At 42.2% G+C, this 22,196-nt stretch overlaps 1 long non-coding RNA gene across 4 annotated transcripts in view; it reads left to right on the top strand.

Moving 5' to 3' along the window:
* Positions 1-22,196, top strand: part of LOC112563783 — a 77,310-nt gene that overhangs the window by 13,255 nt on the left and 41,859 nt on the right. For 3 of the 4 annotated variants that reach the window (XR_003099125.1, XR_003099123.1, XR_003099124.1), the window contains exon 4: positions 9,731-9,945. This is a non-coding gene — a long non-coding RNA (uncharacterized LOC112563783). Of the gene's footprint in view, positions 1-9,730; positions 9,946-13,027; positions 14,739-22,196 lie in introns of those variants that run through there. The other variant, XR_003099126.1, reaches the window with a different exon arrangement.

Raw genomic sequence — 22,196 nt, 5'->3', positions numbered from 1 at the left:
CTTGTAAAAGTAGGTTCTCTTTAAAACATTTTTCAAAAATGACACAGTGGAAGTAAACCAGGTCATCAAAAACTTAATACCTTTAGGCTAGATGAGTTAGGGTTAACTCTAACTCTATATATTACTTATTTCCATTAAAACCACATTTGGTACTTGCAGAATATGTTAAACTCTTTGAGTGCCATACTTGCAGCTGCAAGAACAAAGAATATAGCTACTTAATTATATTTGAAATTGTTCAAACTGATGAAATAAATATGTTCAAGATATATATATATAGTGTGTGGGGGGGGGGAGACAGAGGGAGGGCGATTGTTAAAGAGAGTGCCATTCAAGACTCAGTTTGTGGGATCTGTACGACATTTTACGTAGACATGAGCAGAACTATTTGCTTTTTGTGTTGTATATATAATTATAATTTAAGTTGTGCTTAGAGTTAGTATTTGAGAGCAATTAGATTCATTGGTTGTTTTGTTGGACAGCATTATTAGAAATTATAATACATGCAAAAGTTTAGTAATTTCATTAAAAAAAGACCAACGCAAGTCTTTGCGTGTCCAGAGTGAGAGAGAGACTCTGTAATCTAATGTACTAAACAGAAAACTCTCAGACCTCTTTGATGCAGATATCTTGGAAGTAACGCGAGCGTATTCAGGCTCTTGTCTCGACTAAATCACTCGTCACTCGTCACAAACATAGTTCGCCTTTCTAGTTTTTCCTTCATCGTATTTATGAAATGTTGGTTAGATTTTGAAACGAGAGACTATGTCAGCCAGGATTGCAGTCAGCACCACCAGGTATCTTCATTAGTATCGATAGGAAATTTTCAGACTTAAGTGTTACCTACCAGAACACACACTAGACGGATGCCCTGTAACCATATCAATGTTCATTCAATTTCAGTCCTTTTCGTCCAGAATTGCACTCCCTACTTTTCATTAAATTCAAGAGGTGCATTAGCTAATCCTCTCCCTTCCCCCTCTCGTCTGTACATCGCAGCAAGCAAGGTTGGGACATACAACACCCTGTAACGGATTTTCAAAGGCTCGTGAGTCTAAGAAGGGGAAGGGGGGGATATGAAAGGAGGGTCATCATTTGTTTTCTTCAACATGGAAGCCAAAGACATTCCTTTAGAGTTTAGAATATGAATCAGCGTGTTTTTTTTTTTTTTTTTTCAGTGGTTTAGGATGTAGTGTAGGATATAATTTAACCGACAGGCCGTCTTCACGTTTTTCCTATCTCTGAGTCGATAGAATTATGAAATTATTTATTTGACGAACAGTCGGCTGCAAGTCTTAAATCCTCTTCCCCCTCTTCCCCTCCTCCATTCATATCGTTTATTTCATTTTCAGATTTTTTTTCCATTCTCAGTCTTAAAGAGATATTTTTATTGCAGAAAATTGGGTTTCTACATATGATTTTATTAAATTCTGCAAATTAGTAAATGTTGAAATAATTTAAGACTTTTTAAAGGATAAGATGCCAGAATTTGCTTTGAGTATGTGTCACAAAAATGGTGAAGAGAATATTGAAACTTGTGAGGCCATGGCTTCACGGCGGAAGAACCTAAACTTGTGTCAAACTTTTTTTTTCTTGCGAGAAGCAAATGTCGCCAGAAATGTACTTCTGTCCAAACACTGAACAATGCTCACTATTATCTTCACCTCTTACACTGACAATCTGTTACTAATTAGCCTTTCCAATTAACGACAGAAAGGCATAGTATTTTGGAAACCCAACTTTAAACAAAACCTTTGTAGACTCCTCAAAACGTCTTTGATTTCGTTATAATTATCTATAATTTATTTTGACACAGTAATGTGACCTGATGTTCTCAAATGGGGTCATTGCAAGTTTGTTGCAGGAGTAAGCCGACAGTTACAAAAGGGAGAGAAGATTCTGGTTAATCTTTCGAAATAGGGTTAATACACCTTTGCATAACCTTGGCTACTGTTCCTTTGATTTTCCTACTCTGGGCTCGTTTACTGAATTCACTGGTGGAAACTCCTCCACATTGCAGACGATCATGGCCTTGCTTATATATATATGGATGTTAAAGTATGTTACAATTTATTTTACCGTTACTGTGAAGGAAGGAATATAGAAAGTGACATAACACTTTTTAATCATCCTCTTCTACACGATCGTACACAAATATTCAAAGTTTAAATGCGTTCCTTTTACAATTATAATATGCTGGCATGTATTATAAAAATCAATCAGATAATTATTACCATAAATAGTTTAAAATTGTAATATCTTTTTGTTTCTCTTTATAGCTCCAGAGGCAATAAATGAACACAAGGTATAGATGCTCCTAATTCACATTTGCATGTGGACAATTTCCCGAAACTGTTGTAAGATCCATGATAGTGTCACTGAAATAATCAAACAAGGCTAACACAGTTTTCGTGGTAGAAATGCCTACGTTTTTGCATTTGCTTTTGTATTTTTGTGTTCTGGTGGAATTTCTTAAAGTATAAATGGCTCCCATTGATCGCATGCCACATTTTCACTAGAAATGTTTTTATACTGGTACGATCTGTTTCAATGTTTGCAGGCAACATGATGAAAACTGTAAAGTCGCATATTATAATTTTTTTCCTATTTTAGATGGGGGAAAATCCTATTCAAGTGAATTTGAATTTGTAATCATAAACATAAGAAATATAAATGTACACATCCTGCAATATAATCATAATAGGCAAAGCAAATGCAAGAAATGTGCAATATATATATATGGGGTAAACCAAATTATACAGGTTGGTGACGCACAAATGTAATAGATATGTACACTGTGTAATATATACTCATAGGTCAAAGCCAATTATACTGGTTGGTTACACACACAAGCTGCATACTCTGTGTAATGCGTACACATGGGGTAAAATGAACTGTCGAAGTTGATGAGCAAGAATATATATCAATACAGTAAAATCTCTTTATGAAGGCCTTCCAGATTACGACATCCTCTTAGTTACGATCCGAAATTTTTTCAAAGATGCATTTCGCTAAATAAACGTCATCTCTAATACGACTACCAACCCTATTTGACTACGACCGAGACTTTGAGCTTTATTTCGACTTTTCGAGGAGGTGCATGTTGATAAAAAGTTAAGTACATATTCAAATACACTGCTTCTGGCCGACCGCTTCTGATGTATTAAGATTTTCGCGTAAAATAAATTAAATACATTTTAAGAGAGTACAGGCTCATTGCTGTATCTTTGTTGTTTACAAGTGCACGACACTCCATTGTGCTTCATTACGATCTTTCACAAAAGTCACGTGCTTGTAAAAAATAAAATTCTTGCGAACTTTTTGTCCTCTACCACGACTTAAAAAAAATTCCCGTTAAAAAGACGCCCATATAAGGAGAACCTCTTCGTCCACCACGGTGCACATAATGATCTGTTGCTCAAGAGCACTGTAGACCTAGAGTTAGTTCCCATATAAATCTTTAACAAGCCACAACTATGACGGAATCAATAATAATTACTTATCAAAAACGAAAACGACAAAGAAAAGCACTAACTGTCAAAGAAAGAGTAAAGATGAACAAAAGGAGGGATGCAATGGCAGTTGCAGTCTCTTGATGTAGGAAAAACTCAAATTTTTAAATAAAATCAAGGTGAAAAGTAAAATTCTGGAAAGATTGCATGGGGTAAAAGTGACTACCGTTAATTATCGAAAATTGGTAAAAGGGCGTATACAGTGATAGATGACCAAGCTTGGGAATGGTATTGTGAGGTGAGGCAAATTCCAGTGACTTGGAAACTTATTGAGGAAATGGCTTTGTATCTGGCCTCTAACGACTGGCTCGAAAATGGATGAAATGTCTCAACATTCACCAGTCATTCCTAAGCGGCGAGAAGTTCGCCATTGACTAACCTCGCCGAATTTGTGTGAAGGTTACGCCCCTGAAAACAGAGCTGACGAAACCTGGAGGCGGCCTTTTAGGGGTGGCAACCGGGGCAACCGCTCCTGCCCCCGAGCCTGAGTGGGGTCCCACGATAGGAGATTCTTGTGGTATAGTACACAACCTACACGGCTTTCACCCCAATTATGACACTCGCCCGGGGCTATCATTTCAGGGGGAATAATTGTTCTTAAAAAAAAAGGCACAGACCTTTGGACAAAGTGGAAAGTCACATTTAGACATCTCAGGATCCATTATTTACAGCCTATGGATTGGTACAGGAGACCTCCGCACATGCTTAGAACAGTCCGTTTGTTACAAGTTGCGCTTGATTTCTTGTGCTATCGAATTTTGTGGATTAGTGGGTGTTAATAACTTTGTTAACTAGACAAGGATAATAAATTTGAATTAGCGTTCAAGTGAAGCCTGGAGTGGAAAAGAAAAATCTCATTAGATGAGAGAGCATGTACATGGCAACTTACAAACCGAACGGTAATTTTTAGAATACGCCTTCGTGTAGTTATCTGTATCGTACAGTTTGTAACTTGAAGAGTCCTTAGGGGCGTAAACCTGGTGATTAATATTTTGAATAAGCCATTATGAGTGTGTGGTTATTAGCACACCCGAATGGCTTGCGGAAAAAAAAGGAATATTCGCATATAACTGTAGTAAAGAAACTGTAGATGATGAATGAGAAAAAAGGTGCTATATTGTGGTGTAAATTCAAAATAAACAAAATAAACAAAAGGTATGTATTTCAGCTTACTGTAGTGTTGTCAGGTTAATCAGCAGATAGATAAGCTAGGGTTTTGTTAAAGGTGATCCTATAACCAAGACCACGAAAAACAAGAAACTGACTTACCTGATGAATAATACTTTTACACACACACTCAATCTTGTTTATATCTTGAATTTGTAAAACTACATGTAATAACTCCCACTACCTATATTTACTTTTTCTTTTCCTGTTTATCAAGAAAGAAACTCAACTCTTGTATTTATTACTTGCTATCCTTTAGGTACTCACTCCCTGATGGTCAAGACATAAGCTTGTCTTACCTGCCTCTGTACAGATCTTTGAAAACAGATTCTTGGGATAAAAGCTGGCTGGTTGATCTCCCTGTTAATCTACATATGAAGACCACGCGTGTGTATATATATATGTCTAGTCAAACCAAATAAGATGGTGATAAACAAATGCATGAGATACATGTATACAATGCATGTATACAATGTGCAGAATATTTAGAGGGGGTAAAGAAAATAATGGTAGGTCGGTCGATGGTATAGAAATGCTAAAGATATAAATGTACACACTAAATAAATAATAAAGAACTAAATAAATTATTAAAATCAGTGACAGAATAAGTCCTAGTTATTCTTTATTTCTAAAAGTGGGAATGTGGAATGAAACTTCACCCCCAGTGTCACGGACCTGTTGATAAGTAGGTCAGTGCCAATATGCTTTAGAGGACACTTCTATCCACTGGGCCTCGTTCTGATTTTTCAAGAGGGCACTTGCATGAATAAGTACATCGATGCGAATCAGCAGGGTTCTGGTTTTTTTTTTTTTTTTTTTTTTTTTTTTTTTTTTGACATTCGTCGAATTGCAGACTTTGTGTGTCACCTCTTTGAGGTTTGAATGTGAGCTTTTTCTTTCTTTGGCTTGAAGTACAAGGTCGGCTGAATGCATACGTCAATTTGTATAGGGGTTACCCGATGGTATCTTTGTTCCATGTAGTTTAGATCAACTCCAAGTGTGAAATCTTGGACTGTGAAATGTGTTAAATAAGTATATAAATGTATACTATCGATACACTTATTTTGTGAAGCAGACCGTTTTATTCATTTAGTGTGGTTTCTTTTCCAGGTTTTATTTTCTAAAATTTAATTCGATGGAAACTTTTGAGTTAGACAACAAGAGGAGGTGCCACATATACAAATATTTGTTAGTATCTGTTACTAGTTGAAGTCTTTCCGAGTTGTTCCTAAGCCAGTTTTCTTCATTCAATCGTCGTTAATCGCACTTGTTTGACCTAGAGATTAGATGAAATATTAGTGTATCGGTACAGAGCCCTAAGTATATGTTAATGCCACAACCCCCACCCCTGCCTTCTACTGTAGTCCTTCGACGTTTTATCATATCTGTAGGGTCAACAGAATATTTGCTCTGTTCCATGTCACCCAAACACTTTCTCGAAATTCTTGAAGTTTCTGAAGCATGCATAAAACATCGCGGTAAACGCCTCTTGGGGAAGAAAGTCACAAGCAAACATCTAGGTCACGAGACACGCAGCTGGTCACGTGATGCGAGTGGGAAGAGCAAGGCTTTCACACTTTCATCCGATCTCCCTCGTGGCCTGTGGTACTATGTACTTATCGTCAAATTAAAGAAGAAATCATATATAATCTTCAGCACCAGCTTATGATACCTCACCATTTAAGTGCACTCAAAAGACTGCCTGCTTTCTGCACGCGCCAGTTCCGGTTGTCAAACTGACGCAATTGTGATGACGTCAATTGAGCTCCGTCTTAGCGTCCTGTCCACCCTCACCCCCACCCCCTGCATGCGGAGGGGGAGCAGGGGCAGGCTGACAAGCCGGGGCGGCTGACAATGCGTCTAATGAACAAGCTGCGATCGATACCCGTCTTGTCGAATTCAATGAAGTCGTATAGGTTTTCTCATTTATTGGATGGATTCTTTTCTCGGCACGGCTGGTTCACGGGACAGCCCCCAGCAAATGACAAATCCTCTGCGTCAGGCGTGACGGGCATTCTAATGAGATAGGTCAAAGGTCGGACGGGTGATTGACTTCCATTAGCAGACTCAGTCAAGGAAAAGAAAGCCACACGGAGGGGTATAAAAAAAAGGAATTGGCTGCTTTGGGTTGGTCGTGCACGCACCACCAGCAAAATGAATGAAAGCACTGCACTGGAAGGGACTGGGGAAGGATCCAAGATCCAAGAGACATGCGAGCAGACCCCCATCCCTCTAAGGCGCATGAATGAATGAGTCTTGTTTACTGGGACACCTTAATTGACACTGGCTTCGTGTGTGTGTTGTGTGTGTTTCCATTCGTTATTCCATTCTCCAGAAATGCCATTAAAGACCTAAAAGCAGTAATGGCAGAGACTACCATTTTCATTTGTGCTTTCTTTCAAGTTAGCGTATCTGATAATTCACCACACTGTAAATTTAACGCCGAAGTCTTCAACTGACATGAAGTTGTTTCTTTCTGTTTGATGATTAGGATGTCAAAATATATCCTTTATTTCGGCCTAACTGTGTCAGCAGAGTCTGCGAGAGTAATAACAGTAAATAAACAGTCAGGAGGTGGTTTATATTGTTGTGTGGAAGGATGTCACTGTGCAAGTGTCAAATGTTTCGATGTAAGTTTTTTTTTTTCCGCTTCCGCGGGCAGGTATATCAAAAGAGCAAGACGGGCGACTCTCAGTAATACTAGAGGCCGTTCAGACAAAAAATTTAACTCCATTGAGAACCAAGATTTTAGATCTCAATGTTAATGTGCGTTTCGTACTATTTATTAATCCATAAAAATGATTTGAGACTAATAAAGCAAATAATTTTGTGTTCTAAACAGGCAAGGGTTTAGTTAATAGTGCAATTAAGCAATACAGTAATTATAGCGTTAACATCAAAAGCTTAATTCCATCTTCAAGCTTTCCCGGAAGCGGAAGTCTGTCAATTGCTCGCCGAGACTAGCAGCGGTGAGCATCACAAGAGGCCGAGCGTCGGTCTCGGCATTCAGTCAGCCATCCACCTATACACGTCCGTGGTATGTATTTACAGAATCCTTGCTGACACCAGAAGTCGTCACTTCACATATAGACAGCATTGATTGTTTCCGACGATAACCTCCAGTCCAGTTTCACATTTCTCCAAAGAAGAATTGACTACTTTGACGGTGTGGCCTACGTGAATGTTCTGGTGACTATGTAGACTGTTACAGGCAAATGACACAGCATGTCTGTTTTGATGCGCAAGTTGTATTGTTGCGTCGGCACGCTGTGGAAAGACAGGGAGGGTACTGCCGCGCCTGCTGAACGAGGGGCTGTTTAAGTCTGCATGTCAAGGTGGTGGTGTTTATTTATTTTTAAATAGCGGCTCTTAAAATCCCATTGAGACACGGCAGCCATCCAGACGAGTTTCGTGTGGGGCGTGGAGCTGTGATTCTCAACAGCGTTCGGTCACAATTTTTGTCACCTTGTTTGTTGAAATTTTTGTTTTGAAAGAATTGTAATTTGAGTCGAAAAAACGAGCGTTCTCAATTCATCTCCTAACATTTGTAACATTGTTAAATAGGTAGGGATTTCAAGTAGTCAGCGACGAAAGCTAAACTATTAAATACATAGAGGGATCATTGGAGCTAGAAACGGCACCATGAGACTTGCTAAAGTCGTCCATCCATCGAATGTGGTTTCTACTTTGTGCAGACCAGAGGCGTCGGTTCTTATTTTGGAATACATAATTCAAGGTGAGCGATGACGCTAAACCTCGTAGAGACTTGTGTCAAGATGTCAAGTCCAAAGTATTAAAGCTTCGGCGTGAGTCTGCAGCAACTCTCTTTAGTTTAGCGAGCAGAGATGCGTTCATGAACTTTCAACGACTGTGGTTACTTCATGAGTGCACGTTTTTCATCCTCCGGCTCCGGCTGTTTATTTCTGAGTTTCTATTCAGTACTAGCTTATATCTGAACTCCAACTGTATTGTAGCGAGATTGTTGTTAACTTGAAAGGAGTCGCTCACTCTCTCTCTCACACACACACACACATACACGCACTCTCTCTCTAATGACAGGGAAGTTAATTTGGTTTGGAACTGGGCCAGCGAGTGTTTTGCCCTTCAGGTATATTTGTGTTGTAAGACCTGCAGGAGACATGTATTATTTATCTTGTGTTCAAACAAAAGAACATTAAATTTCTGGTTGAGTGATTGAGGGAATCTGGCGCGCACAAGTGTATCCTTAACACTAACTCTTTCTACTAGGTAGATAAGCATATCTATAATACCTTATTGGCACATTTATGATGAATGCTTATATACAGGCTGAGAAAAACGTGTATTACATCCAACCCGAATGAAACTTTTACATTTGACGAAGCGATAATTTGATTCAATTTTATTAGCGACACTCACCACTGTTGCCATGTAACAATATTTGATCACTTCGTGTGTCGTCTATAGTAATAATAAGTGTAGTATATAGTATTTTCGGTTAAAGTAGTAATCAATATTAGTCCCGTTTAAAATGTTTGTTGATGCTTTTTTAGTCCCCATTAGATTCACCCACGTAGATAATTAGGCACAGGAGACCACTGTCTGCATTGTTCACACATTGTGTACACTGAGAACAAACTGCCACCTTTTTTTCCGACCCATTTTAGTAATGTCACGTGTCACACATTCAGGAACGAGTACCAGCTTTTTAACTTTTGTCAGCCCTTGGCTCGTTTGGCTGTACGAGATACATTTTGAGACGACTGATCGATCGGTAGAGGTTATGATTTTGTATAGGTATAATGAGTTTAAGTATAAGAGGACGTCGTGTGTAGACATTTAAATATTTTTTTTAAAAAAACGTCATAAACTTCCTGTCAGGTAAAGAGGTATGTTCGTCAGAAATTATTATAATTATAATAACAAAAATATACCCTGGATATTTTGCCTATTTATAGTCTGGCAGACTGAATGTGAAATTTTTTTACAGAGTAGTATTTGCTGCTAGTGATAAATCTAGCTGTCTTCTTATTAACGCTATGCTGTCCCCCTTTTTTTTAATCCTCTGATAGCAAAAGCACTGTAGGACCAGACGTCGAGGCATGTGGCTCAAAGATGTTTTTTTCTTCATGGGGCAACACGGAGGAATGTGACCAGTTGAAAGTGCGACCACAGCCAAACCAGATGCCTGCCAGAAAAGAATCAGAAAACGAAGCCATTTTCATCACCGCAGCTGGACTGAATGTGCACTTACGAGGGCCTAGAAAGTTACTAAACAGGCAAGAAGGTAAGTGTGTTCTACGTGAAGAAAGGTATGTTTCACACGAATAAAGGCATGATAGCAAACGAAGATTTTTTTTCAACCGAGTCTGGAAGTCAGCCAGACAGTCTGAGAATCTCTTTGACAGTACACAAGCGCTTTTCTTCGGAGCGGTGCAGGAAGCTTTTCTCAGGGGCGGCACAGAATACTTGCTCACTAGCTTGTGAAGAACGTCGTGCTTGTCAAGCTCCATGTCGTATTCCTATTACTTTCATTTTTATGCACTTCTATTACCTTGATTTTTCCGTGGCGTATTGTAAAAAAAAGAAAAAAATCCTCTGGCAACATTAATAATTAAATGATGCACATGCAACAGCCTTTTAGGATGGCTGCTTTCTGTGAAAGAGAATACAGGCTGTTAGTGTTCATAACAAAAGACCTCAGTTCTCCGGCAACTGTCCAATTATTATGCACGGTCGGTAAAGATGTTAAGTGGCATGCTAGCTGTCTGCCGGTGTGCAGCGAGTAGAAGGAAGAGGGAAGTGTGTAGGGGTGAGGTGAGGGTTTAGGTGGGGGAGTAGTCTGGTTGTTGTAGCCATGTGCAGCACGCCCCTTACTACACACCAGACACTGCGATACAGCATCCGCTTGCAGATGGAGCAGCCATTCCATACCGAGGCGATCGCGACTGCTTGGTGTGATAGGAAAGTGCTCTCGCATTTTGTGAAGGGGGGGGGGGAGACTGACAAAGGGGAGAGAATTCCAGGAGATCCCCCCCCTTCCCGCCACCATGCCAGCCCTTTCTGCGGAAGCCAGACTTAGCTACGTATACCCCGAGACGATATTTACTGGGCCATACTATCCCCCCTCCCTCACCTCGTAAACTAGTTCATCGCCGAACTGCTCACCGCCCCTACACGGGAAGCTCAGAACTGCGGTGATCGAATAAATTAAGACACAATCTGGATTGAGACGAAACATGACTTGTTTTCAAGCCGCCATGAGTGAAACTGAGAAGACAAGGACTGCAGATTACTATGCAGATTGTTCCACTTGTTCAGATAAGAACACGAAAATTTCGTTTGTTGTCATTGTCGTAACGAGCACCGGTCTCATTCGGTATTCGTGGACGTTGCAGTTACTGCACAAACGCGCGCATGTTGTTGCATGCTTGGAGACAGTGGGGAGGTGGGGTGGTAGAGAAGCTAAATAACAGCGGTTGCGAAAGTGTGTCATCCCGAACCTGTACAGTGCCTCGAACATTGTCAATATCGACCAGCGGCATTGTTGGCAGAGCCGCATGGTAAAACTGAAAAAGACTATAGAAGTTCCCTTTCTATAGCCCGTTTCTGCATTCCAACACACTCGCGCGCGCGCGCGCGCACACACACACACGCTCGCGCGCAGGTGGTAGAGTGTGCCACGACCGACGAGCTGGGAGGTGTGGTCTACATGCCGTCACGCGTCGGTACAGTGTCAACGTCACTTGTCAATCATTCAGTACATTAACCAGTCAAAATGATCCCACCGAACCGGCAAGTCGGTGCGGGACTGCTGGGATAGGGGGGAGCCAGCGGCTTTACTTCTGACCTATGGTACCTCGCTAAAAACAAGCACGAGCTTGCAAGAGCGCAGAGCGAGGAATGCGTGGCCCGCAACCTCAGCTCCACATACAGCTTCCGCTCCTAGCTCGCCCTTTAGAACTGCTGATCGTCGATCAAGTAATGACCTCTGGCCTCTGACCTAGATGTGGAGTGCATCAACGGGTTATCTGCGCGTGACACGAGGAGCTGACAACCGATGCGGGGCGGGGACCCACAGATACACTTTTAGCCTGATTTCCCCCTCCCCACAAAGTTGATCCACCCCCTTATTCCCCCACAACACACAGACGGACTGCCACAGATTGTTCACACCTGTCGGACGAAAGGATCTGTCATTTCTGACAAAGGGTACAGAAGGATCAGGTTGTGATCACAATGGCTTCCCTCACATCTCAGGCGGTGGAGGTTTCTGACGGTATACACGCTCTCGGTTTTCTGACGAACTACCGCTAAGTCTAAAATCGGGAGGTACCTCCGATTGGTTTGTCGCACACACCGCCTTCTCCACCTTGTTTTCTTCTTCGGACGAATGTGAATCTAGTGCTCCTCTGTTGTTTGTCTCATAAAGATTCAAAGCCATTAAGATCTGAGGTACCTCCCGATTTCAAGACAATTTTAAATATGAATTAGTGACTACCTGTTGAGTACATATTACTCACCCACTCTCTGTTGATGTCATCCCTTACTATTTCATTCATTAAGTGACTTACTTTATTCTTTCCCTGTGTATGGCGATGCCTAGAAAACAAAACATGTTTTACTTATTTTATCCCCATCGTTATAATCGAATTTTTATTGTTCGCCTTCTCCCACCTAACCACCACACCATCGCTAAACATAATGCTGTCTGTGACCACACTCACGAGATTCCATGCAAATTAGTTTCTGACTTCAAATAAACTCTTTCAAATACCTCTCTCACGGGAAGTCATGGAGTGGGGGCGGTGCTGGAGTACAGTCATGTAACGCTGGCTTGTTGCCACGTCATTCAAACCTGGGGGCAGAAAGACCTCTCTCTGGATGTCTCCCGCCCCACCCCTATCGGGTAATTTTTATTATCCATTATTCCTCCTTGTGAAATCACCACGAAGGTTGACGCACTATCAAACAAACCAACAAGCCATATTGTCCGGGCAGGCCCAGCATGCCCTTTGCGTTTGACATGTACAAATCGTCGTATTTCCTGCTGGTAAAGACTTTAAATGGAGTAACTCTTTATTTTGGTTCTGTTAGCTGCTAACATGAAATATGCTAGGCTATAGTTTGCTGTTCGCGTTCATCGTCCTTGCACTAAATTCTCTACAACATCTCCCCTACACATCGTACACATGTGATAGCACACACACAAACATAAAAAGACTGCACACACATGCAGATACTGTACCCGGGGATTCCTCCCTGATTTCCCTTAAAAAGTAAAGAAATGGATGTCGGAATGGGGCTCTCTGCCTCGGTTGTTATAGCATGAATCATTCTATTTGTAGTCTATATTTTTCTGTCTGTAGAAGATGACCTCACACGTGCTGTCTCACAACAGGAGTAACATCTTTTACCTTTGTGAAAAAGTGGTCACTTCACTCCACAACGGAGCCGCCTTTTAGTAAACGACGCTTGTCATTATCACAAGGAGGACTGTTCCCCATGATACACGCAAGGAATGTGATGTGATCTCTGTTTATATGGCCTCCTCTTCCTTCACAACCGTCTTCTGTTCATAGCACAGAATCGTCACACAAGGGAAAGAAGGAAGAACATAGTTTCTTGTTTTTCCATATACAAAGCAAACGAAGACATTCGTTTTCCATTTCATTCTTCGACAAGTAGACAAACCAAATTAACTGATTAAGGTGTTGTAGAAATATTATTAATCAGAAAAAAATTGATATTCTATTTGTAGAATAAAGCCTAAACAAACTTCGGCATATATATTTATATTATAATCCTGCAACACCGCATCTAACAGACCGGTCTTGGTGGCACAGTTTTATAGCATCTGGGATGGGATGCAGTCGCTATACTTGTATATCTTCTCCTATTCTCACACATCCAATCGTCAAACATCATCTGCTCTAAAGTCATCCACGTGAAGTCCCCTTGTGAAGGTCATTATTCGTCCGCCAGCAAACAAGGCTAATCACCCGCTTGCGGCGCCACTCACCGGCAAGTCCGTGTGACGCACGAGGACTGTTGTCGAAGTCTTGTTTTTCGCTGGCTGATCCCTCATACAGCAGTTGTCTTTGCAGCTGAACCTCGGATTCTCTATTCCGCCGCCCTTTTCTCAAGGTTGCCTCGTTGATTTCAGCGCGGGAACAGAAGACAGTCCTTTTCCTCCAGAGCCAGTCGTTTTTTGCAAATATTTTGTACTCTTCGTTTTCTTTAATATTTTTAGTTTTTGCTACCGACTTCAACAAGAGTGTAGCTACACGTTGTTTGTTAAGCTCTTCAGAACATTAGCTGTGAGAAAATGCATGAACGACCGAAACAGACACAATAGAGCACATGAAAGCAATTAGTTTTGGCAGCCCACTGAAATTGTCCAGGTACTCATTTCCATGCTGTCATTTAGTCGAGATAGACATGCCAGGATTAACAGCTAAAAAGTCTCGACGTAATTTGAGATAATGCTGCGAGAAAAATGCCTATACTACAGTAAAAGCAGCACTGATCCCTGGTTTGTAAGGCCATTGACTGGTAATGACATGGCACGAGAGATGTGGACTGAATAGAGGCAACAGAGCACACACCCTGCTCACTTACAGACTACAAGCGGTAACATACGTGCTTTGCATTTTGCGCATACCTAACATACGTGATTGGTATTGTCTTCACGTTAGTAAACGCGGCAAGTCTCTCCACAGACCAGCTCTAATACACACTGCGAAGTGAATGGTCATGTCCAAAAGTTCGCTCCGTCCAGATCACCGGGGAATTTTCTTGTCTGCTTCTTCCGTGAAACGACTGGCTTATCATGTGTATTTTTCCTTCTTGGCCTCTTATCACCTGAACTGCCTCTGTCAGCTGTTGAGGCGGTGCCCCATTTCCTCTCCATCTGACCGGCAGAACGGTGGCTTGTACCTCTGCCGCATCTGTTGTCAGCGTCACGACCGCTAGAGACTCCTGGTTAGTGTCTGCCTGTCTCATCCACCACCGCCTGTTACCCGTCTTTCCTCCACTTCATCCACCTCCCTTAGCCCTTCCCATCCGGATTCGTGTCCCTCCATACGGCTACCAATTAATACACACATCTCGCGGGGTACTTTACCATCGCTTCTCAGGTCTCTGACCCCAGTGTCATAGACTCATTGGTACGTGACGATGGAACCTAGCAACCTGTTTACTGCTGCGTGTCGTTGTGCTGAAAACTAAGATATGTGTCGTTTGTCGCACGTCGACGCATCCTTCAGCAACGGGGATTCGTAGATGCACGACGTGGTTGTCCAGAAAACAGGCCAACCGGGAGGGAGTAGGGTATGTGCATCTCTCGTCACATCTTTTTCTCTCATATCTGTGATGGTATTTGAAACAATGACACACTCATTTTTGGGCTGTTGATTTCTGGGGACAGTCGGTGCATCGTTATAGGACAAACTTAAGCCAGATCTGAGATTATTAATCAATATCTGTAATCAATTAATGATATCCATGTGATCAAGTTCAAACTTAAGCCAGATCTGAGTTTATTAATCAATATCTGTAATCAATTAATGATATCCATGTGATCAAGTTCCAGTCTGTGGGAATTCTTCCCTGGAGGGCAGTGCTGTTGCTAAACTCCAGGGCTTAAGGAAATGGGAGAGGGAAACATGCAGAATATTGCAGGAATGGAAGAGGAAGTGGAATAGGGAGACAAACGTACAGACAGAAATGACAGGAGAAACCTTCGGTAGACTATGTTGCTTCTTTGTGTATTTTGGGGTTTTTTTGCTTATTTTTTTTTAACATGTATAGTGTTAATGTCGGAAATATTAGTCTCAGGAGTGTTATGCATAGTGTTAGTCTCGGGACAGTTTGTGAACTTTTTTGACCTGCTGCTCCTACGTTCCTTTTTATCAGCAGGTGCCGACACACGTAATGGCTCTGTTTCTTCAGCTTACTCTCGCTAGGACAGAGATTAATTGCCCATTGTTGAGTATTACAGCCCCAGTCTTGAGCAGCGAACCTGAACCCACGTGTTAACCTGTCTTGGGAATTCGGTGATGTGTCCCGTAATTCGAGAAAATTATTTATTTCCATCTCAATTTCAAGTATCTTAATAAACAGGTTAGTTAGGGATTTCCTGTGCGGCCAGTCTAAGTGAGATGTATGTTGGGTGTGTAAGAAAAGCGAATGAACTGAGAAATTGACAGTTGACAAGACTTTGAGTAAAGTGCTGAGCATACGTCATTTCCCCAACATTTCTTTCGCCTGCAAAATACAAACCTTTAAAGATGGACATTCTCACAAAGACTGAAACGAGGACCGACTACTATAAAGCATGAAGAACATTATTAACACATCCTATCAGCTTTCCCGTCGTCCTTAGCCTTGCAAAGACTCATGATAGGGTTTTGCTCATCGTGTGACTGTCGAGTACTCTTTAATTTGTCACTGACAAATCAAATAGAGAATTTGTAACTCAAACGGGTTGTAATAAAAGATTGCGATAGATTGTCACGTGCAGTGGGACTACTCCCTTCTCCTTTTCACACACACACACGCACACAGGCACTCCATAACTCTTTCTCTCTACCCCTGTGACAAAGAAATAGCGTTTACATCCTCGAACTACTTTAAACAGCCTAAAGTATGTCTACCTCTTCATTGTGAAAACTACAAACAGCAAACTGGCATGTAGTGTTCTGATGAAATATAGAAGGTTGGTGACTAACGTGTTTGGCGAGTACAGCGCGATAGCGTTCTCTACTCCTCATGTGAAAGGTAATAGTTAATTTATTTTGTTAGTGTAATCGACAGCTTGTAGGATGTTGTTTACTTCATATTTGCTGTTCGTGGAGCACGTTCGTTGTAAAGCCAGAGCACAGTTTGTTGTTTCGAGTTACATTTAAGATGGTGCGAATAGCTGAACAAACCAGTGACGTCCGAACCAAGAGTTCGAAACCCGTGTGGCGCAGTCAGCTTCCCCTAGTTGTCGGTATCCGACTCCATAGAGTGTTGGGGAAGGTAAGGCAGCGAGGAAGAGATGGACCCCCACCCTTATGTAAAGCTGATCCCGAGTAAAGGAGGTCTCTCACACCTCACTTCCCAACGACCTGAAAAGGGTAACGGGGCGACCAGAAGCACACTCATTTTATGGCGTCTACAGAATGAATGATTTAGTATGCATGCGAATTTGGGGGTAACCCTGAACTTTAACCGGTTTTTTTGTTTGTTGTTGTAGTCCTTCGGTACCACTCAACACAAAAGTATTGTCGCCACATATTGCAAAATGCTGTGTATGAAGTATGTTTATATATATATGTTGAAGTGACATTTCCTCTCGAACCTCGGCCATGCATTACTGATTTACTTAATCTCATTTCCCTCCCTACCTGGCTTATTTCTTTCTTGCTCTCTCCTCTCTTTTTTTTCTTCGTTCAGTTACGCACTCCCATAATGTTCAAATTTTGTGACATGTCAGATAATATAGCTATCTTAAATAATAATAAAAAAATTATGTTATAGATAAATGTCCCTAATAATAAGACAATAGTAAATTAATTAAACTGCACGTCGTGAAATGAATGAATCGTGGAAAGAGATTGCCGGAATGCGCAATTAGTTTCTTCGGCAGCAAGCACTTTGCGCACAGGTTACAAGGGTGTATTGCCGCGCCGACAGCAAACAGGTTAACTCTAGTGACGCAGTTTGCCGTTGATCCATTGTTTACGCAAAGGCTATTGAGTAAGCCACGGCTAGTTTCCCCTCCGAGCGAATGTTTGGTGATGGCGCCACTGACAATAGAGTGTTCTGAATGTGTTTTCGAGACTGAAATAAGAGCAGATAGAATAGGACTGCAAAAGGATAATCCTGAAACAGGGTATTGAAGCATCTAACATCGTATTCCATGTTCGTATCCTTTGTCGAAATTTTCATTGGGGAAGCTTTGGTGGTTGCTTTTTTAGAATCTCTGGTTCTTCTTGCACTAAGTTTCGTTCATAGGAGGAAGGGTAAAAGGGAGGGAAGAGTATTAGAGGTCTGTTAAATGTCAGAAGTCTGCTGTGTTGTCATTAGTGTGGCTCAGCAGAAAGAAATGTGTATAGGCGCCATCTTTTACAGAAATAAATTTCTCTGTGTGTGTGCACTTGTGTGCATGCCTATATACTGAGAGCATATTTTAATTAAGCGTAACCCTATTTTAACGTGACACAAAGGGTTTGACCTCTTTCCGTGGACAAATGAGGATGATTTTTACCTGGGATTTTTCGTGGCATAGGGACATGGTATTCGGCAATGCATCTTGTCACGAACCTAACTAAATAAAATGCGAAATCAAAACTACACCTAGGCGGGTCATAAGGCGTGGGGTAGAGGTTGTTGTTGCTCAATAGAAAACTGAAGTCCCGAAGTTTTCATCTTGTTATCTGGATAATTTACAGGATCTGTCTTCGCTGTACTGTTGCGTTCAGATGTTATATATATATGATGTTTGAGAATGACAGACCGTTTTCAGTCAGTCGGTGCTTCGTGGATTCGAGAGATCTGAGCTGTTGATGTTGGGGAGTAGGAAGGCTAGTGGAACGACCGAAGTGGTATGATACTGCACCTGTGTTACTCCTTGTATCCAATCAGAAGGGGCATGACAATTATCTGTTATTAGCCAGAGTACCTGGATTTGCCTGGGCTGCTTTCTGCCGATAACTCTTTCAGCTATGATTTTATTGTCAACTTTCAGGCTGCCACATCACTTGTGTCAAACGTATTTATGCGTGACATCTTAGTGATCGTGAAACACTGGTACTGTTGATATGAATAACACGACAGGCTGACAACTCATGTTTGATAACGGAGGCTCGGCGTTTCGAGTGAAGTGAGAAATAAAAATAATGGTGTTACCAGCATCCCTTTCGCTTTCATATTCTTTCGTTCGCTGCTCCCACCCCCTCGAAATAATCTTTTTGTCTTTTGTCTTAAAGAATATGCATTATTATGACAATATCTACGTTTCTTCTTTGTAAAAGACTGGGCATTACGATTTCATTTTAGAATGCAAAAAATAAAAAAACATGAACATCAAAATTAAACGTGCTCCAGAGAAGGGAACCAAACATACATTTGAACATCGCACAATCGAAAGGAAAAATTCTTCCGAATTTGGTAGAGATTTGACACAAGGTGTGGCTGTAGTCAGAGGTCGCTCTCTCTCACATACACATCGCCACACTTTGCTTTATTGTTTTGCCTCGACCTACTGCTCAAATCGTCACCATATCCCCATTAGCGCCATTATCCGACAATCATCACCAAAGTCACCAAACAAACTACTGCTTCTACTGGTGGAGCTGCCGATAGGATACGAAAGGAACCCCAAGCAGACCTTGGAACTGATGTGAAACCCTACTGGATAGACAGCATCCTCACCCGAGGCCAATTTAGCGACTCGAACGTCAGCTGGACGAGGCAAGGTATTGCTGCTGAAACAGGTCCACGTTTGCCAGCCAAGTATTGGTGCATCCAAAGCCGAACCCGTCATTCAGTCTGCAGTGGGCGTCGGGTCCTCACAATCAGCTTACAGATGCTGGTGTCATCTGCTGCGCTGTGTGATGACGACTCGGCCTGTCAGCGGTGGTGTGTGCCGCGTGCATGCAGCATCGAGCTGCACGTTTGCTTCTTATGCGATCGCGAAATAAAGTAACGCGCAGACATAAAATAAAAAAAACAACCTAAAGAAAAAAAAAATAGGAGCTGGGCGTTGGGGATGGCTGGGGAGGTTTCGTTGTCTATCTGCTTGATCTTGCCACTAAGTACATGTGAACTAAATAGGAAGCCGCAGTTGACGAACGAAGAGCTGATCTCAGAGCTCAGACAGCGAGCACGAAACTGCAGACCCCTCCCCTCTCTCACCACTCCCAAGTCTGGCAGTTTTTTGTTGTTTTTTTTTTCTGACTGCTGGCAGTTGCTCCTGAAAATGAAGCAAGAAATGCAGTTGTCAAGTGTCGAATTTTCCTGCCCCTCCTCCCCTCCCTAACCTCCTTCACACAAAAAAAGCACATGGAGATAAGATACTTTGATAAACCAACCTCCACCTAGCCCACCCTCACACTCCACTGAACCAACTGTAAAAGTAAGTGCATTGTCCTCCTCCTCCTCCCTCCCTCCCCCAACCTTCTTACCCAGGCCTTCCAGTCCGATCTCGCGACCGACCACTGACAGCAGGGCCACGTGACTGACACTGACAGCCCATGACACTTACTGGCGTCAGCACGAGGGGCCTCGCATACATTAGCACCGCGCCCTCAACAGCTACAGTTGCGCATTGACCTTGCAGCGGGGGACACAAGGTCGGGAGGGGATGTAATCTGCATCGATTATCTGCCCACCGTACACCGTCTGACGGAGGTGAAGGCCGCTGCAACATCGATCCGCGCGCCACGGCGCAGTGCAGCCTGCTTCTTCCCCAACACCCTCAGTCTCTCTGTCACTGTGTGTGTGTGCGCGCGTGTGTGTGCGCCTGCAGGCCTGCTGGGAGATCTCCACGGCTTCCCCTGCAGTGCAGCGGTACCACTCGCTCGCGACGTAAACAGGCAACGGAACCAGATAGGCTTGAAACTACATGCCAGGCTGGCAGTGATCAGCGTTTAACAGGCAAGAAGGAAGGCATGAAATGGACTGGGCTATTTAGCTAAGTGCCCCTAGCCGAGTTTCGGCGGGATAATGATGGCGGGTTATTTTTCGCTGTCAAGCACGGGAGCTAGTGCTGCATAATTAAGTCGTCGGCGGCAAAGCCTACCTTCCCGACTTCATAAGCTGACTTCCAGACTTGCGTCTGAGATCTTTTGTTTAGGTAAGGGGGCTACGATCTCGGCCTTGTGGCTAACATCAAAGTGCAGTTTCTTTCGCGTGGATTCGGAGAGATTAGGTGTATATGAAGTCTTTGGGGAACACGAAGCATGAGATTTGACCGAAAAAATAAACCTGTCACATGCATATGAGTTTTGGAAATATGATAAGTGCCAAATGTGGGAGTTTGTTGCTGAGTTAAGTCCAAGCATCAAACGAGAAAGCAGTCGCATGTCTCTCGTCGTAACAAAGAGGCTTGTTTTTCATCTCAAAATCATCGGTGTGCACAATATCAATCGATCTGAGCTTGAGAAAAACATCTTCTAACGGCATCTTGAAGTGAAGACTGGATGGTACATTCCCCTGCTGACGTCACCGACCAGGGACTTTTTAAGTGGAATTTGTCTTTCGGGAAGGAGAAGACTAACATTTGAAGGCAGGCTGGGGAGTTTCTAAAAAAGGGAGAATTGAAAGCAAAGCTAAATTTTCGAGAGTATAATGGGACTTCTTTAACATGGAAATGTTTCCGTGTCTACAGAACTTCTTGGCTCACATACTTCACGAGTTCTAGTTTAGACTTTTTAGACTAAAAGACAAATTACTCTCAGATAAATGGCGTTTTTTCAAACAACGGATAATAATATTAAAAAAATATGAGCAAATCGTTACGCGTGAGAGTTGCGAGCCTCTAAAGACACCTGCTGCTCGAAGCCATAGTTCCCATGACGTTATGTCACTGTCATGGCAACATCTCATTAAACTGTGGTTAGAACCTCTGGTTTGGGCTAAAAGTGCTATATCAATGACATCACCCATGTTTGATATTTTCCCCACACACATACCAACCCCCCCCCTACCCCCCAGTAAAAAAAAAAATCAATGATTTTTTTTTGGCAAACTAATGGTTGTGGTAGGCTTTCTTAAATTCTTAACACCTTTTAGTTCAGACCTTTTAGTTCAGTCCTTTTAGTTCAGTTTTAGCAGCCTTCATTTTAAAAACCAAGGATATGCTCGTCGTTACAAGGGCATGATAACATGTATTTCTGAGATTGCTATAACCAAATGCAGTCTTTGGGCCATCTTTCCTACAGCAGCTCAAGCGAATTAGTAACATCATCCTCTCACACACAATTTTTCTGACTTGGTTCACTTTTTAAAATGGCTTTCTAAAATGAACTCCTAGCTGACTTGCGCATCGGTTCTATAGAGGCTTTATGACTAAAATTCTGCAGACGAAATAGCGGATAACGCAGACAGAACATATAGCTAGTGGCAGCGGGTGAGGACTTTTGTTTGTGCGCACTAATTTCCCTAAGGCTGATATCGTCTCTGTGCTTGTGAAGATGAAAGTGACGTTTACAACTATCAATGGTGCTCTGAAACAAACGCCATCAGATTAGATCGGGAGGGAAGAAAACGCCCGTGCTTTGCCACCAACATTAATTGAATTTTCTCGTAAGCGGCACTGTATCTTCTGGGAGATTCTGGACGGACAGCAAGGCGTAGGCAAGGGAATCGCCGATGAAATTATCACAGCCGAGGCCAAGAAGTGCTCCGCTATCACCGCAAGGAAGTTGCAGCGGTCCCAGTGCGTCCATGTCGTGTCGCAGGGGTCTTGCAGGCTGAGGACATCCGAAATGAAATGGATGACGAGGACTGAACGGACAGAAGAACCGTGTGTGAAGATTTGAAAAGCTT

The sequence above is a fragment of the Pomacea canaliculata genome, linkage group LG5, assembly GCF_003073045.1.
Source record: "Pomacea canaliculata isolate SZHN2017 linkage group LG5, ASM307304v1, whole genome shotgun sequence".
In the NCBI taxonomy this organism is placed as follows: Eukaryota; Metazoa; Mollusca; class Gastropoda; order Architaenioglossa; family Ampullariidae; genus Pomacea; species Pomacea canaliculata.
Note: the sequence above shows the minus strand (reverse complement) of the source record. Positions and strands in the feature narration are given on the sequence as shown.